The sequence below is a fragment of the Phycodurus eques genome, chromosome 8 (genome assembly GCF_024500275.1).
Source record: "Phycodurus eques isolate BA_2022a chromosome 8, UOR_Pequ_1.1, whole genome shotgun sequence".
Classification (NCBI taxonomy): Eukaryota; Metazoa; Chordata; class Actinopteri; order Syngnathiformes; family Syngnathidae; genus Phycodurus; species Phycodurus eques.
The window spans coordinates 28,045,104-28,071,986 of record NC_084532.1 but is presented as its reverse complement, the minus strand read 5'-3'; the positions used below and the strand labels follow the sequence as shown (position 1 = coordinate 28,071,986).

The following is a 26,883-nucleotide window of genomic DNA, read 5'->3' as shown; positions in this document are numbered from 1 at the left end:
TTGCGGGGATCATTTTTCCACACCGATTAATTAGCCAGTTGAACAGCCAACCGCTAACCTGAGCTAACCACACTCGCAGGCGCCGATGCGCACGTCACTCACCAGGACTTGTAATGCCGCACACGCAAATTTACAGATACTACAATGAGGATTGCGACCCCAAGTGGACAAACGTGATACTTGCACCTCCCGTGCACTTTGTTATTATATTATGTGTTGACATTTTCTTTTTTTTGTTTGAGAGCACTTTTTTTTTTTTCATCCAATTAATTGATGGGATAATTGGTAGAATACAGTACTCGGTTCTAAAACTATTTAGACAGCCAAGTAAATCTTTTGTGAGCAGTCCATGTCAGAAAATACATTTGTGAGTGAGCCGTTCGGAATTTCACCATATTGTGATGTCATAATGTAGCAAATTTACATCATACGGAGTTTCTCCGCCCACGACTTGGCAACTTTTGAGCTAAGAGCTGCCTCATACGGGAACATTTTGAAAAAGCAATCATTAGGCCAGCATTGCAGTAAGACTCGATTGTTTGGATTTGGAACGTACTGTTCCAAAACCGCTGTTACTATGTAAATGAATGGACAGCATCCCCCCCCCCCCCCCCCCAAAAAAGAAAATGTCGATGATGAACAACCTCAAAGAACTCCATCTTTAGAGAGAACTCGAAGGGCTTTATTTATTTATTTATTTTTAAAGAGCAGCTCAATTGAATTGCAATAAAATCAACTTGTCTTCCATGTTTGTCATTCAACCTCGAGTATCACGTGCATTGTGTCCAGCCTCCGAATCGCATCCCAAATGTTTATTCATTTGCCAATTTCGCTCCCGTTTCATCTCGACCTCTTCATCGACCACCAGCGGCCTCGAAATTTGAGAAATCGGCCGGCCGGCCCGCCCGACATTAATAGCAGAGCTTGGTTCCATCTGCGCCACATTGACGGGAATCTTATTTCTGACATCCTGCGACAGATTTCCCGCGGTATCGGTATCATACGACACGGCTACAAATCATCTGCGGCTTTGAAATGCGATAGGAAGCGTTGCCCTGGTCCATTTGAGCCTATGGCATATCAATTAGACTGTCATTATAATTGCAGGGTGTACCAAATTGTATTCAGTGGTATTTTTATTTAATAAGACTGTTGAGGAATCAACCACTTACAATATAAACTCTATTTGGAAAACTACAGATAGGTACTGCGGATGGATGCATACAGTGGTGCCTTGAGATAGGAGTGACCCGACTTTCGAGTTTTTCAAAGGTTTGCTTTGACTTGCAAGCAAAAATTTGAGTTATGAACGCTGAACCCGACACAACTCACTTCACAACGAGCAGCAGTTTGGCAGACGGTGAAAAATTCTTCGAAAAAGAGACTTCAAGCTTTTTATTGCCACCCCCTTTTGATGTTTACTGCCGAACTAAATATTCAACAAAGAGAATGACACGTATTTAAAACAAACACATACTGTAGCTTTGCTTTGGTGAGGTCTGTTTAGCTTCATGCTAACTAACGATGAAAAATTGCCGTAGGCGAGCTAATGAATAGTATCTGTGTCGCGGTATTGTAAGCCCTCAAACAACAGATATTTGAACCTAAACGGTGGAGAAACATATGTTAGGAAAAACTATACTTACAGGAATATATTCTTTATCCTCTGCGAATAATGATTAAAATGACTGGGGCTTACTGAGGAGCGAATGTCTCCATGTATAGTGTACACTGCCCCCAGGTGGCCAAGACATGCACACCAGGAGGCGCAGCGCCATATCCATTGAATTGAAGCAAAAATGTGGCAAAAAACTGTTGGGTTCTGTACATTCTTTTTGATCATGTAATTACTGTATTTTGTTTTTATAAAGTGCAATATTACACAGTGCTATTCTTTTGCGTAAAAAAAACAAACACATGCCATTTTTGGCAAGGCTGTAACGTATTAATGGCATTTCCATTCATTTCAATGGGGAAAGATGTTTTGACATACAAGAGTTTTGAATACGAAGCCTGGTCATGGAACAAATTCAACTCTTATCTGAAGGCACCAGTGTATATGTTTATGAATGCATCATTGGCACCGGTCCTTTGACAACCTATCGACAGCCTCGACTATTAATGGCCGACATTCCATTTGGGGTTTAGTTGAGCCTCTTCATCCGGGACGCAAACTTGGAAGGCTCCAAGGGAAATCTCATAAAAGTAATGAAAGTCATTACCTTTAAGATTAAACTTCCTGCGAGTGAGGATCTTTAATCTCCACGTAAAATTGCCCTGTGAGGAAAATGTAACTGGCTACAGACGTTTTATGAGTGCTGCGCCTCTCTGGCTTAAAGGTTATTGCTGAAGTGATTTGTGGTAGGGGGGGGGGGGGCTGCTTGGTAGGACCCCCGAAGCAAGACTTTGTAAACGCACCATCTTTCAAAGGTGTCGTCAAAGTTTATGGAGGAAAAAAAACAAAACGCATGGCCGTGGTAGCATTCAAAATGAAGAACAAACGCGCTGTTTTAAAGTCTTAAGTGGCATTTTTAAAAAATGTTTATTTTTTTATTTTTTTTAAGCAGCCGGCGACATTCCGTCACGGGGAACTTATTTCACCCCGACGAAGGGGGTCAGACGCCGCGGTGGCAGCGGAGGGATTGGAGCTGACTGGCCCTGAAATATTTATGCCTTCCTTGCTGTGTGATTGTATGATTTTTGACTTCACGTTGCCCTGACCCTCTCCCCTCCACACAAGCACACACACATAAGTTTACACACCCATGTGTAGATTTCTTGTTTTGACATCGTCAGGCGACAGCTCAGGCTCACTGATGCACGTTTGCACCTCTTATTCTCAAGTTAAACCATGTGGCCATGTTTTTATCCAATCAGAGTTAAGGCTGCTCAGGCGCTTCATAATCAGTTAGCGCTAACCCCTGGAACTTAAACCGTATTAACAAATGGGACTGATTTGGAAACTAATCAGAGTTCCAATTCGTCCTTCAAGGTCCACGATGTCAGCATTTTTCCATCCTTTGATTGGTTGGTCAGAGCAAAACGTGTTACAGCCAAGTTCAAGTAGCAAAACACGTCCGTCGCGATCTGCACACATTAAAACATATCATAATAGGTCCTGTATCTCTAGTGAGTATGATGTCATTTATTTCAAATGTCATGTCAACGTCATGTTTGTCATGTTATTGGATTAATATGGATTGTGAACCTCTCCAGATGAATGGGGTTGTATTGTATCCTTTTTATATAGTATTGGTGGCTTCTAGAGTATTTTACAAAGCAAGTCTTTATGAATGACGTCACCGTTTTACGAATTTCCTTTTTGTTCGATCACGTTCGATCACGCAAGGCACAGTATCTGTCTTGGAGGACTGGATTCGATAGCAGTAGTTATTTACACAGTATGATCAGAACTCTCAAATGCCGGATGATTATTATTTTAAAAAACAATCTTGTGTGGGGTCTGTAACAGATAAACAATCTTTTGAGATTGGGAAAAAAAAAAAAAAAAAAATCCAGATGCGTCTACCAGGCCTTACAACGGGACGACTAGCTAGCGAGCCGGCGAGTGGCAGCAGCTAACATTGGGCCGTCTGCAAATGCTTATGCGCCAAAGTTGTACTCGATCTCCTTCCCTCTACCTGTTCAACTTGGCAGCGCATCCGTAACACTCACCAACTGACGGAGGCGGCTGCAGCCGCTGACGGTAATGATAACAGTCGGAGCAGATTGGCCGCCGCTAACTTAGAACGCGCTCACTCATTGACTCACTGTGAATCATTCTCTTGCGATTTATCTGTTAAAAAAAAAAAAAAATGTTTAGGTCGCCGGCTGCTGCTTTTTGGAGAGAATTGATCACAGGATCGCTTTTTTTGGAGTCCATGTGTCAATAACAGCAAACTTTCAGCACGGTGAGGGAAGGGATTATTGATTAAATAGTAATTGATAACCATGTCATACTTTTACATAAATTGCCAATTTTGGGATGAGGGAATTTCTTTGCTAATCTTATGAAATACTCTACTTGACTTTGACTACATGACTTGAAGTCAATTCCATTCAAAATTCTATGAAAACACCTTCTGTGTCACATAGTGTCAAACAAATGGTCTTTGATTTAAAGCCTGGAGAGCACAATACATTCATAATTCAAATAGATAAAATCTCATCAACCTGAAAAGGGTTAACGCACAGATGATGAGTTCTTGTTAGTTTTCTTTTTTGGCCAATGGTACGCGGTAATGGCCGCCTCGGGGGGGGGGGGGGGTAACTCAAAAGATTGATGCAGGCCAGGGGTGCGGCAGTGACATACTCTTGCTGAGTATGACACAATGCGAAACAATCAGCGGAGTCACTCAGCCGAACACTAACTTAGGATGCAGGAAAATAATGCACAACAAGTCGAACACGCGTACAACTACTATTACGCTCCGAGGAAAAACAAACCCGAACATAAATGATAAAACATGTAATTAGCTACAATGCTGTATTTACAAATGCTGGGATGCCCTGAGTCAACTTCCTCATTGGAGGTGAAGCTGAAATACCCAGCATGCCTAACATTACTTTGTAAAATAGTGTTACGAATTACGGGTTTATTGTTAATCATTGTTAAAGGTTAATTATTTGTATTATTCTTGTCTCCTGGCTCAGAGATAGGATGTGGTCTGTCACGAGGCCGGCCTTCCCTACAGCACAGGTCCAGTGAGCTCTCCTAAAACCAAAATGCGTGCATTTAAAACAATGTTGTTTGATTTAACACCATTTATCCTCACATGCCGGGGTCTGTCCTTTAAGACATTTTGAATCCATAAAACCACTGTTGTGTTGATTTGTAGTTCTTGGAGCCTGTGCAGAGGTCTCTCCTTATAAGCAAACTTGTAAGGGGTCCAGGCAGTAGTGAAGTTGCCACAACACCAGAAACCAGCCCTGATGGCGACCACTGTTCTCTCTTATGCCAGAAAGATTCTCCTGTCTGACTTTGTCATCCTCCGATTTAATCAAGCAGAAACTATTCTCCTAACCACAAATGTACACAAATTTGCTCACCCTTTTCGAAGAACAGGTCAGCGGGCAACAAATCGGATTTGCTTCCAGTGAGGTTTGAACTCTGCCAAGGCGTGCCCTTCTTCACCGATTTTGTTTCGAGCCTATTACACCGCCGATGTAATGTACGAAGCGACCCGACACTGGATAAGAGCAAGAAAATGGATCGACGGATGGCCCGGCGGCTACTTATGTGCAGCTTGGTGCTTGAACCCTGGTCCAATCAGTCATTAGTCAGTGTTAATTACGTGACACTTACACCGATGTAAGAATGTACAAAAATGTGTTTATGGTTGTATACATTTTCCATTAGTGATCGATTTAGGGTGTAAGACGAAGTCGTGTATCCTCCCGGCATGTTTTTTTTGGTCACATTTAAAAAGTCTCTTGTCTACACCTAAATTTCCAAAGAATAATAATTAAAAAAAAAAAAACGTTTGCTATTTTTGAGAAAAGAACTTGTGCAAACTCATTATTGTAGGAAAAAAAAAAAAAAAAGTTGTAATAATATGGGAGTAAAGTGGTATTTTTTTTCCAGAAAAGAAAGTTAAATCTTTATTAGAGCAGGATGTAGCTTGCTGGCATGAAAAGTCATAACCGTGAAAAAGATATAGATTTTCCCAGATGAAATATTAAAATTGTAATATGATATGAAAGTCAAAGTTGAGCAAGAGGAAGAGTATTCTGGTAAAATCACGCCTTTCATTGATGGATAAGGTGCTTTAATCCTAAAAAAAAAAAAAACAAGGACTATTTTAGATCAAATATGCCTTTTGTTCCGGGAAAAAAAACAACAACCTTTATTTCCTTTTGTTCAATAAAAAACCCCAACTTTATTGACGCAGGGTTGTCAGATTTCTGGGATGACAAATAACAATCGTATCAAAGCTGTAAATCGTCCCAAAGCTATGATAGGGAGGACTAATTATGTTAGGATGCTGGTTGAATTGCCTTAATTCGATCAGATCGAAGCATCAGAAAGCTTATCAACGACACTGTCGCTCTCGCTGTAGCTCATTGGAAATCATGACGCGTAAACTTCAGGAGCCTGGGACGGCTTGTTGAGAATCGTCCAACAGTGCATAGCTGCGGCGCCGGACGAAGTCGTAACGTTTTCACTCTGGACAATAAACGCTCCCTTCGGCACACACGACACAGATGGGAAAACTCCTCACGCGCTTCGCGGCTCCCCGGCCCAGGTGTTGCGTCTCACACAAGACGCACGCAACTGCCTGAAAGGGAAATAAAGAAGTTTTTACGTCTCTATTAACGGGGCGTCCTCTGTTGTCATTGTCTTGAGAGGCTGGAAGAATATCACTTGGCGATAAGGTAACGTAAAAAATATCCATGAGCCCTTAGTCTCTTAAATGCTTAATATATATAATATTAGCATACCCCGAATAAAACTCATTAGGTTTAACGTGGAACCAAAAATAAAAGAACAACAACCTAATTTTACTTAATTCACAAAAAAAGGTTTTTTTTCATCAAATATGCATTTTTTTTTCTCGAAAATACACATGCTTCATTAACCCCCCCCCCCTCCAAATTATGTGACGTTATTCTTGGAAATATATGACTTGAAAATGAAAATATGCCGCATTTTTTTCTTGAAAATGAACATTGTTCCGAAACAATAAAACTTCATTGTAGTCGCGTGCGCTTATTTGTGTTATTTGTTGCTATTTGTTATTTGCAGCTGCATTTTAAGTTTGTTTCCCCACTTCCCTCAAGCGGCGGTGTATGTGAAGCTAACTCCAATTTGGGCTCGCAACACAAAGCTCCAATTCGACCAAGTGACAGCTCGTAAACTCGAAAATTCGTAAATTGGGGGTCGCGCTGGATGGGTTGACGACAGACATGCTAAGCTAGTGGTTAGCCTATTCAGCCGCACGGTTCCCCGAGTGAACCGGCTCAAAACGGGAGTGTTTCAATAACAAGACAAATATTTTTGGCATATTGGCGACTCTGTCGCCGCGGACGAGATTGTTGCAGAGAGGCTGTCTTTGGTTTACTGCGGCCGATTAACTGCGAGGATGAAATCACATTTGAACGTGTTCATCACACGAGTCGTCAAGCCTGCGGGTGTCGTTATTTTAGCGGCAAATTATTCACGAGCCGAAGCTTTAAAGTGTCTTTGGCTCTTCGCCGGTTCCTGGTAGGGGGTTTAACTCTACTTTGGGTGGGGTCCCATTGTTTAAAACACACACCACAAGGAGCAGCACAATGTCCATGGAAGTGACATTTTATGATCTACTTATTTCCTTTTGTTTTACTATGTTAGTATAAATTCCCCAATCATTTTATGGTTTTTATTGCACATATGTGTTGAAAGAAAATATACAGTCGGATACTTCCAGTACGTGATCGGACTGTTGCTGCATCATTCATGTACACGTTTATGTGCGCGAGGATTCAAAGAGAGCGGACCTTTGGCAAGACCGACCAATCGTGAACATGCTGGAACAGGTTGGCCAATGAAAAAAAAAAAAACAAACAAACAAACAAACAAAAAAAAAAAAACCTATTTTAGCAAGTACATTGGTATTTTGTATTGCTATTGTAACAGTAAGTTAAAAATGACTTCGGGCCAATGATTTGCCAAGTCTGGTAAGGGTACCACGAGGGGTAATCGAGCTCCCTCTAGTGGTATGCAAAAGAAACACTGCCTAAGTACAATTCAGCAGTCTTTAACTTTTTTTTTTAAGTTCAATACATTTGCATTTCATCTTTAAGAACTGTTTGCATTTTTTTTTTTTTTTAGGTCCAGTTTTCTTTTAAATGTTATGTGCTACACCTTCTGATGGATGCGTATTGCATTCACTGGGATTGAAAAAAAAAACTGTTTTTCTGAGTAATTTTTTTGAGGACTTTGTTTTTTTTGAATATTTCTTTCTTTTTTTCTGAGTATTTTTTTTTTTTCTGACTAATTATTTTTCTCACTTTTTATGTCTAATTCTCCCCCCGCCCCTCTGTTTTTCTGACTATTTTTTTCTGCTTTTCTGGCTCATTTCCCCCCCCCCCAAGTTATCGGGACACATCGAACTCACGCGAGCACCTGCGAACTGCAAGTGACTCTTTGCGGACTCCGTAGTAAGCAACATGACCGGCTTATTTAGTTTGATCAAGTTTTATATTGATATGGGTTTAAGACGCTGGGAGATACTCCTGTCTTTGAGTCACATAGATGGTATTGTTATGAGTCATTAGAAAAAAAAATTGTCAGAAAAACAGGGGAAAATAATAGTGATAAAACGGGGGGGGGGGGGGGGGGGGCAATTAGACAGACAATTAATTTCTTCCATTCCAGTGCGTGCGTGATTCTACTTCAGGTTTTTGGCACCATCGGGTCCGCTTCCCAAGTCTCCAGCGGAGCCGGCGAGCGAGAGAGAGAGGGAGGGTCGAGGCTCCCGTCAGCCTGATCCAGACTCCCCCCTCGCCCCCCCCCCCTCCCCCGCTTCGAACAAGCCCAGCTGGAGCTCATTTGAATGAGCCGACGAGGGGCGGCCGCGTTCACTCCGCGCGGAGAGGAAGACGGAGAGTGTGTGCGACTCAACTGCAAGCGAGCCTCGGACAGCATCGAGAACCGAACGAGCGGATACAATTTGGTTGCAACCCCCCCACCCCACCACCGCAGCTGCTTCGGGGCCAGGGGCGCCCACCTCCGGACACTTGAGTCGGGGTAAACCCTCCATCCTCCCAAGCCCCCCCCCCTCGCGCGCGCGCGTGTGGCCATGTGTCACCGCGTTACATAGACTCTTTTGTGCGTTGTGTTTTGGATCGGGGGACAGGTGGCGGTGAAGTCTGGGAAAGAGGAGGGGGGACCACCACGGACACGCTCACAGCCCCCCCGACCCCCCACCCGCCTCCCGTGGTGGATGTCGGGCTGGCGTGCGGGCTCCACGCTGGGCATAGACAGGTGCGACGGGGAGGAGGAGTTTGGAGCCGAACTCCCTTGGCGATCGCAGGGATTTTGTTTTGAACAAAGCGGAAAACCTCCTCACAGCGACAACCAACATTTTCCTCCACTTCAGATGAGTCGAGGTAAGCTAGACGAACTGTTCGGCGTGCCGCGCTCCAAATTCGGCTGTGTTTATGCGTCTCGATTGGAATGTGCAATATCATTACTGCCCTGTATCCTTCTGCTTATCATTATTATCATTATTATTATATTATTTGTTCTCCCTTCAATTTCTTACTGCGTAGCTCGCAGTCACGCACGACTCGAGTCCGGATTCTGTCACCGGACTCTTTACTGTGCCAGTGTGAAACCCATAAAGGAATTGATTAATTCATGCAATTGTCACGGTAGCGGAGATTAACATTAAAGCCGCCTCAGTCAGCCAGTTTTTTTTTTTTTTTTTTTTAATTGAGTCGTTTGGGATTTAACCTGCAGTGCTTGCCCCCCCCCCCCCCCCCCCCCCCCCACATGTATTATGCAATATGCCCATTAAAACTGTTCAAATGAATGCTGGGGAACTTGCAAAACATTGCGGTGGAGTTGGACCCGGTTGAGAAGTCTGCTGGTTGTCAATGCCCGTCAATGCCCACCACTGGCCTCCCGGGCGCTTTTGTGCCACCCCTTCCCATCCTGCACTGCTGCACACTCACCGGACACTACATTAGGCACACCTGCATTGTCCAACTGCACCCGCAAAGAGCTGGAGCATCAAAATCTGACTTTGTCAGTGTCTACTAGCTCGCTGGCGGGGATCCCGTAGCCTGGGAACCGTCCGATATTTCATGCAAATCTAAAGCCGCGACAAATCAAACCTCAGGGGAACTGTTATTAAAATGGCCATCAATATCACAATAAACATTTGTTGCATCAGATTTTTTTCATTTTAGTGTGGGCCTTTTGAAGACTTATCCATATCCAATGATGCATATTTATCAAATACATATCTGACATTTCATAACAGGGATGCATTGAAGTCAATACTAAAGTGTGACAAAGTGTAATGTTTCATCTTGAAGAGATGCTCTTGTCATGTTGTGCCATTTGGAGGAGATTCATTTAAAAAAATATATATATCTATATATATATATTTTTAGAATTGTCATCTCCCTCCTTTTCATCATCCTTAAATCACACTAAATTGGAAAAACCATGCAAAAAAACAATTTGTTCCAAGCAATCATACAATGAAAATGCCATTTTTCATCAAACATTTATCTTAACATGAACTAATGGATACAATTTAATTGAGATTTCAATTTCGACTACCGGACTGGCTTTCATATACTTGTCCACCAGATGGTGCTACTTCACCCCATTCAAAGCATGCAGCAACTCGTCACACTTTTCACTGTTTTCTGCAAAGGTGACTTGATACTCGAAAGATTGTGTGTCACTGCTGATGTTGGATACTGGAAATAGAAAGTGTGTGTGTGTGTGTGTGCGTGTGCGTGTGCGTGTGCGCGCACGCGTCTTTCACATCCACACTCTACACCATAAACTAATTCATTGCTTTTCTGTATATAATGTGACTATTCACCGTATGTTAAATTATTACTTGGATATTTCCAGAATTGAGTATTCTACCGATTATCGCAACGATGAATTGAGTAAAAAATAGTTTTGGCATTATTAAACAATACCAATTCAAAATATGCACGTGAGGTGCAGGTATTATTTTTGTCCACTCGAGGTCACCATCGTCACGTTCTCCACTGTCGTCGTATCTGTGGCTTTGAATGCGGGTGGCTTTAAAAGGCGGGGCCTGGCCTGGCGAGTGGCGTGTGCAACAGCGAATGGGAGCAGAGTTTGCTGTTAGCCAGTTTGTGGCGTAAAAATGTACAGCATTAGCAATTTCCTTCTTTTGTTACCGCTTGATCAATAAAGCGATTGAAAGCGGTGGTAGGCTATATTAAATTAGCTAACGTCGATATGTTGTGTTACTGATTTGTAGCTGTGCTCTTGTAGACATATTTCACTTCTTTTGAAAGTGTGACATGTTCCCAACTTTGAACATTTTGCATTTGTAAAATGTATATATATTTTTTTAAATGAATGAATTACTTTTTTAAAAAACGGCTTGCTGCCATCGCGCCAACACGGAGTCACTGAGTGGTGCGTGAGTTTGCTGTAGCATTAATCCTGTGTGGGGGAAGTGGGGAAAAAAAAAAAAAAAAAAAAAATCCCTGCGAAGCTTTGAGGTCTAGATTTTCCTCAAACTTTTTTTTTTTTTTTTTTTAAATCAAGTTATTTGATAAATTGTTTCAGCCGTAATGACATAACTGCACTTTTGGGTGCCACTTTAAACTAGCTCCTCATCTGCACTTTTTTTTTTTTTTTTTTTTTTTTTTTTTAGGGGTGGCTCCCCCGTTTCAAATTCAAATGGGTTTTCATCCATTGCCTTTTGTCCATCCCTGAAATTTGTGAACTGGAAAAGGGGAGACGAACAGAGTAAGTCGAGTCCCCGAAGGGGACGGAGCCCGAGTGTGAGCGAGCCAGGAAGTAGACTCAGCCAAGGGAATGACACCAACTAAAAACGACCATTCTGCTGCTTGCAATGCATCAATCAGTCTTGGCTAGAGTCTTAGTCTTTTTCTTTTTCTTTTTTCTTTTCTCTTCCACCCTTTTTCTTTTTACTATTTTAGGCTGTCAGTCAATTGAATCTCAGCTAGACAGATAGCGAGCTAGCTAGACAGACAGATTTTTACATCCTGTCATACAATTGTAACGCTTAAGTTAACTGCATAATTGACCTAAAATAATTTGAAGCTACTCATCCTTTCATGTTGCCTGGCAATTTTAGTTACGTGGGAACTTTAGCTACTCCAGCGCAATGGGGAACATTGAGTTGCTATACAATTACACTGCGTTACTAGCTTAAAACGAAGTCAAGGTGCCACTGTCAAACCTCTTTCAGGCGCTGACGATCGAGAAAAGATTTTCTTTGTGCGCGACGCGGTGGCGTAGGTCTGACCCGCAAATCGGTGGTCGGGAGCCACGGCTTCGCTGAACAAGTTTTGAGCCCTGAGACACATCAAAGTCAACGCCTCTGTTATGAGTTGGTCGTTTGCACGAGCGTGTTTATTCGTCACAGGAAATGCACAAATAACCCTGAACCCTGTAGGATGTGCGCTCGTGCCGCCATATGAAATAACTCTAGTGGTGGGCAAGAGTCTATGAAGAACGATTAAAGGCACAGCGTACTGGGCGGTTGTAACTGAAAGCAAGAGTTGCAAAAAAAGGAGAGAGACTAATTTAAGGCCATGTTTTCGTCTAAATGAGATAACTAGGGGACTGTGACCGGCGTTTTGCTCCGTGTGGGCTTGCAATCTTCCAAGGTCCCAGTACTTATTACAGTTTTTGGCGGGATTTGGCCTTGTCCCCTGCGCGTCTCCTCGCAAAGCTCAACAAAGCGCTCAGCGGAGCTTGGCTAATCCGGCCTGAGCGCTGCCCAGTGCTTTATTGGAAAGTTGGCTAATTTGAGGAGCTCTGCAGCACGTCCCCTCGCATGTAATCCCGTGACACATCCCGCGATTCCTCGGTCAGTTGTAGCTGTGCGTGTACAGCGAAGCCCCGCCAGATGGCAGATTTCTAAACGATGGTCTTTGAGGTTTTTGTTTTTTAACAGTATACAGGCCGAGTCTGAATTTAGAGTGGTGTAGTACCACGTTGGGCCACAACATGCCAGGCAGCACTGAGCTTTACAGGAAGAGATGCAGTGTAATTCAGAAGCAAGGAGAAGATGCAGAGAAGGTCCCCAACCAGTAATATTCGGAGTAGAAAGAAAATAGGCCTGTGCGTATTGTTGTACAGTATGTGGTCCATGAGTGTTAAAGTAGCCGTTTTTTGAACCGTAACATTTTCTGCTAATTTCTGCGAGCCCGTCCATGGTGTTTCACATTATATGTTAGCATTGAGCTAGCGGACTTTCATTAGACAACATTATTTGGTTTTGTTGCGCATTTTGGTGGTTAAATATAAAATGTTTCTGCCCGAAGATAGCTTGTATAGGCTCCAGCAGCCAGCGACCCTAGTGAGGATAAGCGGTGCAGAAAATGGATGGATGGATATGTTTAATGGGTCAGTTTTACAGTCAACGTCAAATGTGTTTAGTGTTAAATTATTGATTCTCTTTTGTAACGCTCCGTTTGTATGTTTTGCTGCGCCATCTGTGGTAAAGTTGCAGTTGTGTTCAGGTTGATAAGGACTGCAAAATCTGTGCTAATTTCTGATAGCCCGTCTATGGCCTTTCTTATGTGATAGTATTCAGATCACGGTCTTTGACTGTACCCTGACATCACTCACACATCCAACACAGTACGCACAGTAATTATACTTGATGAAACCAGTTCATTTGTTTGCGTTCTCTTTTTTTATGTTTTTATGCAATACAGTGATATTTCCTTCAGTAGAACGTCACAAAAATGATTTTTTATTATTTTTTTTATTTTTTGGGAGGGGGGCGGGAACAGATTAATGGCATTTTTGCTGGAAAATGGCTTTGTTGTACAAGTACATTTTACAAGCTTCGTGACAGAATGAAATAAATCAAGGTACCATAGTATTCTTTGTTTCTTGCAATCCTGTAAGGATTCATTAATGGCAGTTTCTTCTGGTGTGCGTGACTTGGCCACCAGGGGGCAGTACAATACAGTCATGCGACACAAACGAAGAAAGGTTTCACAACTACCGTAAATGACTCAGAAAACTGCAGTAATATTAGTATTTAATTTTTTTTGCAGAGGATAAAGAATATACGCCTGTGAGTGTTGTTATATAGTCCGTCTACGTGTTGCCGTTGCTTGAGTCTTATGTGCCGAAGCCACGTGTGCCTCACCAGTGGGACCCGGGCACGAACGTTACAATGAGCGCTTGTGTTCTTTTTGGCCGCCGACAGTTGCCCGGCACCCTCTGCCGTGGCGCAAATGTTGTAACGTACGGTATGTGCCATAAAAGCAGGTGCTTTGGCACGAGGACGTCATCCGTATTGGGCATCTGCGGGCTTGGGACGGACGGCTGCAGTGCACTCCGACAAGCGTTCTATCCTGGACAAACACGGCAGCGTACCTGCGGTGTGTTTCCATGTTCTTGTAAATGTCGGCCGGCTTAAACAAGCTCCCTTGAGTGCCTTTTATCGATTTGACTTTGCCTCCGCGCTACCTCATATTAGTCCACTTTGCAGCTTTCCGTTCTCCAAACATATTAGCTTTTCAGCCCCCTCCAAAATACACATTTCTCTTCGCCGTAGCATACAGCATCCGGAATGAGTATCGGCTTTCACTGTGGATAATCCCCAAGTCCTACTGTCAGCGTTTCTGGCACCGTAAGTCAAATGAATGCGATAGAAATTGGCCATAACACTTGAGGTAAGCAAAGAAAACAGGCCTTGCTTTTTCTCCTCCTTGGCAAAGGAGTCATAGAGAGGGAAACGTTCTCTTTCCGGATGTACTGTCGACAAACAACCACTTGATGGTCTTCTGTTTTTGCTGCGTTTGGGCCAAAGTCCAAAGTTTTGGGACGCAACAAGTACAGCGAACCCCTTCGCTCACGCCGTATTTCGGTGTTCTTTCTGTACGATCCGATCAGGTGGTGCCAAAGCCCCCGGCTAATAGCAAAGCAGTAATTGGTGTCAAGGAAGTGTGTTGAAGTGAAGATCCATTTCGACCGAGAGACTCAGATCTTTGTCTGTCGGGGAGGAGCTGAGTTGAGTAAGTGCTGCACACTGCGGCGTTCTTGTTTTTTAAAGCTGCCACCTCAGCTTCCTTCTTTCTTTTCCTTTCTTGTCAAGCGCCGCCCCCCCCCCCCTCTCTCTCTCTCTCTCTCTCTCTCTCTCTCTCTCTCTCTCTCTCTCGTTCCCTCTCCCTTCACGTGTTCCATCACGACAGTGAACGCCTTTTGAAGTGTTCCTTAGCACCAGTTCTCGCTCTCAATGTCAAGAAATTGGAGACTACTTTATAACGTCACTTTGAGCAAAGGAAGACTCGCTCGCCAGTTCTCCAAATAAGAGTGCAAAGTGCTGCTTCAAGCTGTATATTTGTTAGCTAGCCTGATGCTAACGGTCCAGGTTTAGGGTTAGGGTTAAATGCCAACCCCTTCGTAGGCAAAGATACAGGACAACCACTTTGAGAGTAATGAGAGCTACGATTGTATAAAATCAGTAAAAAGACAATCCCGTCAAACAAAACCTGATTTCTCCTGGGGTGTGGTCATAAACTGTACACAGACATGAACAGACTGTTGTCATCTGCCTTATGCAACTGGCGCCGCCACAACCACAGAAACCTTTTTGTCTCACAGCAAAGTGATAGTGAGAGAGGAACAAGGTCTACTTTCAAATACTCTTATCTGAAATCGTCTTGTCCAATTGAAATGATCAAAATTCCACAAATGTTTTCCAGGCTCAACAAAAAAAAAAAAAAAAAAAAAAAAAAAAAACACATTTTGTTTTTAAAATGAGAAAATTAGTACTCTAAATCAGTGGTTCTTCAACTTTTTACACCAAGTACCACCTTAAAAAAATACTTCGCTCTCCGAGTACCACCATCATGACCAACATTAAAATACAGTAGCATAGTAGGCCTGAGTATTCATCAAAAACAAGACAGAGGTTTTAGTCATAACATTTTGTACATTTTGAGAATCATTGCTCTAAATTATTTGACTTTAAAAAAAAAAAAAGTCATGACAAAATTAAATAGAATGTGAATAATTAAACTATTTTAGTCATCGCATTAGCATTAAGCTAGCGGAGTTATAGCTACTTACAAACAGCGCATACAACAATACTCGCAAGCACATATTCACTCGGCTCTGTAGGATCAACAACTAGATCTGGAGCTTGTAGGAGTTACAAAAAACAAAAAACAAAAATTGATAATGTGCGGCAGAAGAACTTCTCTTTCCCACCCTCAGCCGTTCCCCTCTCTGTTTGTTGCCCCCCCCCCCCCCTTCCCTCTCTATGGCCCCCCTGGGCCTTGATGTCAAGGCCTCTCAGGCAGTGTGGTCCCTGTCCACTGGGACGCTGAATGGGACAAATTGAGCATAACAATGTTCCCACTTAGCATGTGGTGCTGGGAGTGAGAGGTGGTGAAACGGAAAGGACCCGATGATTGAGGGTTAGGCCAGCCGCTTGGGGGGGGCGGGGTGGGGGGTGGGGGGGGAGATGGATGGCTATTTGGGAATGCCTTTGCAAAGATAATAATCAGGTTTGATTGACACTGTCAGCGAGAGGTATTCCTATAACGAGATGTTTATTATTGTGGTTGTAGAAGGGCAGCTTGGTTCTTTTTAATTTTTTTTAAATGTATTTCTTTATTTTTGGGGGGTTCCTGTCGTTGTATAGACAGGCAAAATATTCGAAACTGCTCTCGGCATGATGCAGGACTGTAAACCGGGACTGAGCCCTTCTGTGACGAACGAAAAGCCGCAAGTAATTGACGACGCCCCACCCCACAAAAAAAAAAAAGTTGAATATAATTTAAAACCCATCTTACAACATTCCGCTTAAAAATAAACGTCGTAAAGATGATTTGAGTTTAAAAAAATGTGCGCATGTACATGCACATGTGGCAATGACTCTCCCTAACTTCCACTAACAACCCAGGCTAAACTTAGCCCCTCCCCCAAACCGGAGATGCTACTCGTATCAATTCAACGTCCTTCCTTCTTACCAAATACTACTTTTAGGGTTTTGTTGACATCCAACCACAAAATGAAAACACTCACAAGGAGCCGTGGCCCAGACGTGTGGGAGATGGCCGACCCGAGCTGGAGTCAGAACTCCTGACCTCACTCATTAGGCCACGCCCCTCAAAGGCAGACATCAACACGAATGTACGACAGGGTGTGTTTGTGACTTGTGACCCCGTGCTCTCCCACATGGTGTTGATTGTTGTCATTTGCCCCCAGGCTCGACTGATAGCGTTGCCATAGCAGCAGGATAAACGCTTGTGCCTGTGACCCTGCAAGGCCTTTCTCACACACAACACACACACATGCTACATCTCACTCTCAAGGCCATGATGCCTTCCAGGGGGATTTTTTAATTATTATTATTATTTTTATCTTCTCCAAGGTGTTGCCCAAACGGTTAGGGGTCACCAAGACCTCCCCCCCCGCTGTTCTATTGCAATAGAACCACAAAATAAAACCAAACCAAACGGCCAGCTCTAATACAGCTTCTAAAATTAAAAAAAATATATATATATTTTTTTTAATATAAAAACATTTAAATGTTTATATTGAACTAGTTAAAAAAAATGCTATTAAAAAATAAATGAAAATTTGTTGGACAATATTTTAAAATTGTAAAAAAAAAAAAAAGGCTTCCATGACACTACTTTTTAACATTTTTCAAAAGGTGACAGCTAATTTATTGCCTTTTTTATTTTTGAAATTTAATTCAAGGATATTAAGATTTTTTTTTCTAATTAAAAAAAAAATAAAAAATAAATAAATACAATGTGACTTAAGGTACCATCCTAGTTTTTAATGAAAATGTTTATCTCGTATCTATGGGCGGCGCCCGGAGTTTGCTGGCGACTGATGAATCATTCTGTTGAATTCTTATTGCACCAGTGCAATATTAACTAGAATACCGTATTTTGATTAGTGGTGGCACATATGTCTTCTTGCAAAAAAAAACAAAAAACAAAAAAAAAACTTGGGGCTTTTGCTTTCCAAAAAAGTTTGTTTGATATTGTTTACATCGTAGATATTCACCAACTACGGCGGAGTCTGGAATTTCTTCCCTGTGATAAACAGGGCTTTCCTTTCCACCCACAGGGGATTTGTCCTTGCATGTGTGAGCGTGCATATCATAGGGCCTATTTGATCTCCCAGCGGCCCTCACTTCCACATTGGTGAAGCCTCTGTGACAGGTCAGCCTTGGCTTGTAAGCAGGAGACCAATGAGGGGCCGCAGTCAGGAAGCGAGAGGCCCGTCCCATACAACGTTCCGAAGCATTCCCGACCGCGGCGTGGCGCTGACACCCTGAGCTACTTGCGGGTTTCAGCCACGTAACGTCAAGGAGAGCCACAGTCGCCGATGCGCTTTTAGCCATTGCGTCTGCCCAACGTGCCAAAATGCAGCTTGCGGTTCATTTGATCAAGCCTGAGACGAATTATGACGGCGGATTTTGTGACTTTAAATACCAAGTCTGAAAGGCGACATTTATTAAATGCCTGAAACAAAAATTAGCGCTACATGTCGTCTATTCAGCAATGCAATTTCGTCGCTTCTGAATGATCTACGGCCTGACTTGGTCCCGGTCACAAGGAGGAGACATCACAAAACTCTTCTCGACTCTGCATTTTCTTGCATCTGGGTCATTTCAGCGCACGGTGACAGTTGGTGATGGCCTCTCCCAGGGCAGTTTTTCGGGATGTGCTCTCCCAAGTTTGAAACACGATGTTACGCAGGATGGCCAGAAACATCCAAAACCACGGACTCGGGATGAGTTGCATCAAACAAAATATGATCATGCGGTGGCTGGCTTCCCATCATTATTGGAGCGATCGACTTAGTTTTCATAACTCCGTAATGTTTGTTCGCCTCTTCCACTGACACGTCCTATTCCATCACTTCAAACGTCCCTCTCCCACACCATTAGAGGCAACTGAAGCGCAAATCCATCTTTTTAATTCTGGCGATCTCCGCCACCCGTTACCAACGGCACGCTGAATCAAACAACGGACTGCAGTGTCTCGCTTCATCTGACCACTGTGGTATCATGCAACTACAGTTGGCATCTCAATGGACTGGTGCCAAAAAGTGCTACATGTTGTTAATAATTGCACTGCTCTGTGGAAACAGGGCTTAGAGTAACAAGCTACCATAAATATAAAAGCCTGGGGCAGCATTTTAAACAGCTGTGCCGCAATTATTTTCATTTTTCCCCCCTGACATGCTATAAATAGCAACACTTACCATCTCATTTTGTGCATCTTCTCTGGTTTATTTCCCACGCTAGGCTGCTACGATGGCCAGATGACTAATAGCGCCTGGTTAACGACGCAGAGCTACGTTGCTGGTCACGCACTTGCGGAATTATCTCCCCCCCCCCACCCTCCCCGCCCCCCACTCCTGTGAGCACAGCGGGATTCTGAAAAGATCCCCACCACCTCACCTGGCGTGGGCTAAGCCGCCGTTGTGCTGCTGTTTTATAGCTGATTCATTTCTCGGGGGGCGTACAATACAAATGCCTCCAACCTGGGTTTTTATGGTCACGGAGAAGCTGTTAAAATGAAATGAGAATCTTCTCATTGACAGAATTGTTCCCTTGTAGTGCTGTTCTGTCTGCAGCCTCACCAGGCTCGAAGTCGGCCAAACGTACGCTGCCAGGCGACCGCGTCTTTTGCGCTTTTGATGCAATTAACATCTTAATGCTTTGGTGTGGAAGGAACTGGTCAGCCACGAAGGAAAAATGCGCACCGATTCATTTCCGCCTTATTTATTGCATCACTCACGGCTCTAAGACCTTTGAAAAGGAATTTGGGAAGATGATGTACCCACAGTCGTAAATAAGAGACGCAACATGATACGATATGTTAAAATGTTGTTTCAAGGTTTATAAGTACCGCAACATCGATGTTAGTTTCGTTAGCCCATCTATGGCGTTTTGTATTGTGTGTTGGCATTAAGCTAGTGAGCTTGTATAAAAAATAAAAACAATTTCCCCCCCCCCAAAAAAGCAAACAAATAAAGTTTGGGGAAATACTGTTGTAATGTTGAATGCACAACCCGCGGCTATCACCATTTTTCATAGACTTCAAATGTTCTCCTTTCAATGCATAGTCTCACGTGGCATACATTATGCTTGGTACATCTTGATGCGGCAAGATGGATGATGATAGGGAATTGGAATCATCGTCCCGGGAAAAATCTAGGCATACGGGTACCCTCATGTCCAAGTCGAATTCATTACCAGGACTTTCATTCAAAATGAAGAGTTGCAAAAGCTCTCACAAAGCAGTGAGCGCTGGCAAAAAAAAAAAAAAAAAAAAAAAGAAGATAATTGATACTGTGCACGCGGAAGTGCCGCTTCCAAAGGCTTGCGGCCACAATGAGAGGCGCTGATTGACGCGTCCTCGGTGACGGCTTTTCTGCGGCCGCCCCGCATTGGGCCGCCGTCGCGGGCATCCCCGCAGTAAAGGGGGGGGGGGGGGGTGCTAATTTGTATTTGCATGTAAATGCGCTTCACCTCTCGGCTCGACTGCCGGGGCAATGGGAAAGGCTGAGTGCGTGTCGGCGTCACATAAACCGAGGCTGCGTTCGCTTGTTTGTGTGACATTCGGCACTCGAGCTCAGGCGGGGCGCCCCTTTTACTTTCTTCCCTCAAATGTGTTTGGGGGAACATGATGACAGGGTTCCCACGAAGGGTGGAAATGATTGAAAATGATGGTGCTTACAACGTTTTTGCTTTAAAGTGCTGGGGATTGGGGCTATTATTATTTTATTTCACAACAACTACAGTGCTACCTTTTACTTACAAGTTGAATTTGTTCCGTGACCAGACCATAAATATGTATATATATATATATATATATATATATATATATATATATATAAAAAACATAATAAAACACATTACTTATCAGATACTGTTTTTCTGACCCCCACCCCATCCGAGTACAGTAAAACAGTACATTTTTGTTTGGCCTTCTATTGTGGGCAGCCTAAGGTACACATCTGCAATAAATAATCAGCATCTTGATATGCCACACCTGTGAGATCAATGGATTATGTTCAGTATATGTTCACATTAAGCAAGCAAACATTTTTTGTTAGAAGAAATGATGTCTACTTTAACCAAATAGCAGTTGTTTGAAGGTTAAAAATTACCATAACACATTCAAATTTGTGTTAGCCTGTCTATATCCTTTCCCATTGTATCTTAGCATTAAGCTAACAGACTTTCGTTAGATGAAATTAGATTGGTTTAGTTTCATGTCAGCTTGACATAAAGAGCAAGAGAAAAACAGCTTGAAGCAAGCACACTTGGCCTCTTGTAAGCAGAACTATGTGAGGGAGTGTCTTTTCATTTCCTCCAAGTGATGTTATATCATACTTTCTACTTTTTGACAGTGGGAGAGTGTGAACAGACGCTAAGGAATTTTTCTTTTCAATTTTTTATTTATTTATTTATAATTAATTAATTTATTTCCCCCCCACCCCCCTCTCTAAATAAATGTTGTGTTTAAAGTGTATGGAAGGGGTAAAACTATACCCAAAAAAAAAAAAAAAAGAAGATTTGCTCTCTAAATCACATAGTTTCACCAATTGCGGGTGGTTCTGGAATGTATCGGCCATGCTGCTTTTGTGCTTGGCGGAGGTAACAAGCCGTCTCTATAAGGCCTCCTCCATCATAGCACGCTCCGATGAACCTTTGAGCAGAATTTCTTCGCCGCTCTCAGTGGCACACGAGCTGGCACGTCTCCCGCACGCCGGCGATGACGAGTCGGCGTGATGGAGGAGATTTTGTGCTCCGCTCATGTCGCACATCCACACAGCTTGGCACTGTGTCAGGCATCTGTCAAGCCTCTTGTCACACGGTGACTCGCGACGCCGTAAATCTCACAGCGGGCACGTCGAGTGCATTCTGAAAAGACGCGAGCGACGGCGCCCCGGCTCCCCCATCTAACTGGAAATAATTAGTTGTTTGTGTCAGCGCGCGAGTGGCAAGTTTACCGGGCGCCAGCGGTCCAAATAACGATTTCCACTTCAGGCCGGCGTTTGTTCGACAAGACAACGCTCCAAAGCACTCTACTACCTCGAATCGAGCGCGTCTCAAACTTTTTACACCAAATACGACCTCAAAATACTTGCCTCTCCAAGTACCACCACCATCATTAAAATACAGTAGCGTAGTAGGCCAATGGATTAAGGGCACTTCCATTCATTTCACTGGGAAAGCGTATAAACTTTATTTTTGGGAGGTTCGGTCCCTGCGAATGGCGGAGGATCAATGTACGAGTACAGGATTGGTCAGACTTTTTCCTATGAGGGCCTCGTGTAGCAGAATGGAAGGATGCAAGTGCCGCGTGGACATTCTTCAGCTTTAATACACCTAACACGCTTAAACCAATCCAACAAGTCATTCTATAGTGGAACTATCTTGGTTATTTTGAAAAAACCTTTTTTGTTAACGGCGATATATAAAATCTCGGATTTTTCCAGATTTTGCATTGAAGTATAATTATGGTAATATGAATCTGACCTTGACACAGAGCAGAAAGAGGAGCAAACCAGTTTTGCTTCTGAAACGGAGTCATCTTACGTCACCAGGGCATTATGAAGGGAAATTTCATGAGTATTGTAGTTATAAATAGTTTTCTTTGTATCCTTGCAAGTCTAGTAAAGTTGTGCATAAAACTGATTTGCTATTATTCGTGTAGTAGCCGTAGTAGTAGGAAGCGGGTATCACAAGCCCTACACGTTTCTGACACGCACACTTTTCACGCTGAGCTCTGTACCCTATTTTTTTTCTTCTTCTCGAAATAGGCGGGTGGGCCGGGTTACATATCATTTTTACAACACGCCGCAGGGCCACAAATAAATTGGAGACAGGCCACAAATGGCCCCGGGCCATAGTTTGGACACCTCTGCAGTAGTCAGTATTGTGCAGTGGAAAGGAGGCATAAGTGGTGGGTCTAGTCTTATCCGGTTTTAACGGTGGAAGAGTGCTGACCGGACAACTCATTTGGACTCTTTTTACCCGTCAACGCCGCGCTTCCTCCACGCCCTCGCCGTGATGTACCCGTCAACACTCGCCCGCCCAAACCTTTTCCCCCAATTATCCACGTGTTCTCCTCTAACTAACCTGTCCGTTTCCAGTTATAAAAAAAAAAAAAAAAAAAAAACCCACCGCAGCCTTCTGCCGCAAACACGGCTCGTTCGGCGTGAGACGTCATGTTCTATGAAATGTCAAGAAACGTCGGCTGAAAGACCAGGAAACGGCACCGACTCCGTTTTTCCGTTCATCGCACAGGAAGCATTGCAACCAAAGCCTGTTGTTTCTGTGAGAGCAAGCACACAAAAAGCTCTCGCCAAAAAAGTCATAAAAAAAAAAATCACATTTTCCTCCTGGCTTTTCATCTTCTAACCAGTAATGGATTTTCTCTATTTTGACGTTATTGATGAGTCGTGAGCGAGTGCTCCTTTAATCGCGTGGTACCCAGAAGGCGAGCGAGCCGAGTGCCTACTTACCCAAACGCTGGCCCAATACTAAAGATGGCAATTTATTGTTGAATGGGATTTTTAGACTCCCAGTACCAGAAGAAAATAAGGCAAATTATTCCAAGCTGCTCTCAGTGTCATCCAGTACAGTTGCAAACTGCAACCACAATAATACTATTTATCACTCAACTAGGGTCAAAGTTGATTGATAGATTTTAGATTTTATTTTTAAATTTTTAATTTTTTTGGGGTTAGGATTAGTGACATTTCCAATGTCTGGACTTAATTTGAAATCAGAACTTATGGAAAATAGTGGCTATCAAATATTTAACTCATTCACTGGCAGCCTTCCCAGTTGGATATTTGACTTCTAAAGCCGTCAATGGCAGTGAATGTGTTTTAAGTACAGTAGTGCCTTGTTATTGAACAGTTCTAAAAAGAGGCTTCAAGGCGTTTAATGCTACTCCCGGTTGAAGTTTACTGTCAACATAAAGATTTACTAATTGTGTATTTCAAACAACCACATAGATATGCTTCAGACAAGAGTATTCATCTTATTGCGAACAACCAATTCAAAACACCATAGACAAACGAACAAATAGCACTGGTGTCGCAGTGTTATGACGCTGTAAGCAAAAGGCTATTGGAACACAAACCATGTAACAACACGTGTGGACAGAAAGTATAACAGTACTCACAGGCATACATTCCTTATCCTCTGCGAAGAACGACTAGTATTACTGCAGCTTACTGAGACCGTCTCTATGTATATCATCCATTTCCATCCATCCATTTTCTACATTCCATTATACTGCCCCCAGGTGGCCAAGGTACGTATTCTGATGGAACAGTGCACATTAATGAACATCTTCAGAATCTCCATCGATTTTCTGTAACCACTTTATCCTCACAAGGGTGCTTTTACAAAGTACGACATTATACAGTGCCTTCTTCATTATTAAAAACACGTTACAAATATTATTTTTTGGGGGGGAGGCTGTAACAGATTAATGGAATTTCCATTCCTTCTAATGAGGAAAGACGATTTGATATACAAGTGTGGTCACGGAAGAACTACATTCGTATCTCAAGGCACCTCTGTATATCTGCGCCAGGTGGATTTGCGTTGCGCCTTGGGGGGAAATCTGGAAAGAAAAAAAAAGTAATGCTTTTCTAATGTCAGCTTTGCGTTAATTTCTCATTTCTCCTACAATTTTTTGCTCATTTATTTTAATTTTTTGTATTCCCCCCCCCCACCACCTTCTCCTTCCCTTTGCCTGTGCCGCATGACCCGCAGAAGAGGATCCAGTGCGCTATCATCAGCACCATTAACGGCCACAACAAAGTGGCTTTGAAGCTCTCTGCGAGGCTTTTGACAATAATAGGACATTCTGTGATGGGGGGGGGTACGCTCACAGCCCACTCTCGCCTTGTTCCGTGAACTGGAGGGTATAAAACGGCTACAGCACCTGTGTTCAAATGCCAGGTTTTTGTGATTATTAAAAGACAAAAGACCTGACCAAGATAAATCATTTCAATATTGTTTTCACCATTAATGTGACCTGTAACCTGTACAACTCCATTGGGATTTAAAAAAAAAAAAAAAAACTGTTTGTGTCAAACATACCTTTTTGGTATTATGGCTAAAAAGTTCGACCTTGGTTTAATCGGCCTTAACTCATTTTGCAACATACGTTTGGGAGACGTCGAGTGTGTTTTTGCGAAATGTAGCCAGGCTTGGATGTTTGTCTGCTTCCATTTTTGCCACCCGGCCCGTAGCCCCGACATATGAAGAAGACAGGAGATTGTTGCCACATGTAGTGAACTGCCAGTACTTGCCAGAAATTCCTGCAGCTCCTTTTAATGTTGCTGTCCGCCTCGCCACAGACTATGATGAAATTGTCAGGAGAAGCCTACTAGAACATTTGAACTTTGTCTGTCATATGCAGTAGTTAAGTAATGTACAAAGAAAATTCTAATACAGTCTGTACAGGCACAATGAAATATGAAGTAAATATTGAGGGGGGGGGGGGAAACAAAAAAAGACTATTCGCAGGTAAGGGATGCTAAATTATTATCGGTCTTCAGTGCAGTACTATTTTCTGACCTACTGAGCTCTCATTTCAATGTATTTAAAAAAAAATATATATTTTAAAAAACAATGTTAAACTCCTAGTAAATGGTTTCTTTGTTTTTAATTTGATGAAACAAAAATAAATGTCTTAATTTTTATTTTTAGCATGTCATTTTTATTGAATAAGTTTAACACCTGAATTTAAAAAAATATTTAGTTTATTTAAATTCCATTAAAAATAAATAAAATAAGAATAAATAATAATTGTAACAAAATATAACTTTTGTCCATTGGATGTTCTCTTCCTTTCCCCTTTTTTCATGAAATGTACATTTTGTTTTACATTATAATCAAATGGTAAAATGACCGTGCCATAGTGCACACATGATCCCGTTTATTCTCCAGTCAGTCTAGGTTGCTCGGTTAATATTACAGCTTCCTCTCCTACTTTGCCCGACGTTAAATTTGACAAGGCCAATAGAAATGTGACGACGTCTGCAGAGTTTGTACCAAGCGCGTCAATGTTGTCCAACAGAGCCTGGTTATTTCAATTTCTTATAATAACATTCCGCATTCTTTGCTTGACAGTCTTGGCAGCCCGCGAGCAAATCCATCCGCACCGAGACCTTGACTGGACCCTTCCTTATCGCTCTTTCTCGCTCCTTATTTACATTTGTCACTTCGTCTCCTGCCAAATCCCTAAAAAGGCAAAGAGGCTGATTACGCTGTGCACATTCTTTTGTCGCTTGTGTTTTATGGAGCGTCCGCTCAGCATTTCCTATTGTCAAATTTGTTCCCCCGTCGCAGATAAGGAATAATTACCAGCTCGCCGGTTGACTTGCGTCCTCCTTGAGAGTTGCCACGCAGGCTGAAAACGAGCATAGAGACGCTATTTGTTCCCCGAGTCAAGTCTACATCGATATCTTTGTCTGGAGGTGGAGAGCCCGGATCTGATAATCTCCCTTTTCCACTCCTGAAATTAGTTTCGCAGTCTCTCGAGGCCAACGGGTGGAGGCAAAATAACAAAAGCGAGGGTAACACCATAAAACCAATAAAAGTATGCCTTTACAACGATATATATATATATATATACGCACACAAACGTAGATTAAAAAAAACCATTTGTAGTCACATTCACACCTAAGGACAATTTACAGTAGGGCAGCAGTTACTGAACAGTTTCAGAATCGAGTATTCATCCGATTAATCGAGTAGTCGGATAAAAATGGATTTTGCTTTAATAAACACAACAACGTGCATTTGAGGCGTCCACTCGGGGCCGCCATCCTCACATTCTACTGTAGTATCGGTGACTTTGGTTGTGTATGGCTTTAAAAGGCGGGGGCCTGGCGAGTGACGTGGGTGTCCGTGAATGGGAAGCGTGAAATTGGCTGGCTAACATGCTAGCCCGTCTGCGCGTTGAGCGACTCGCCGTGACCTGTGGCCATCGGCAGCTCGTGTGTGAAGGTGCTTTTTATGCGTTTGTGTTTTCTTAGCGTTTGTTCAATAAAACGATTGAAATGGTCGACAGGCTATATTAGATTAGCTAACTCGGGTCAACCACGCCCACGCCACTGGAACCGAGGTTCTGCTTATTTATTTATTTTTTATTTCACTTCCGCCGTGGAGA

The 26,883-nt window shown here is 42.8% G+C and overlaps 1 protein-coding gene across 4 annotated transcripts in view; it reads left to right on the top strand.

Annotated features, from left to right (window-relative positions):
- Window positions 1–8,476: 8,476 nt before the first annotated feature.
- Window positions 8,477–26,883, top strand: part of sema6bb (sema domain, transmembrane domain (TM), and cytoplasmic domain, (semaphorin) 6Bb) — a 138,610-nt gene continuing 120,203 nt past the window's right edge. Inside the window, exons 1-2 of one of the 4 annotated variants that reach the window (XM_061683454.1) lie at window positions 8,479–8,728; window positions 8,838–9,090. The gene's annotated coding sequence lies outside the window, so the exon portion shown is untranslated. Of the gene's footprint in view, window positions 9,091–26,883 lie in introns of all 4 variants that reach the window. The other 3 variants (XM_061683459.1, XM_061683455.1, XM_061683458.1) reach the window with 3 other exon arrangements.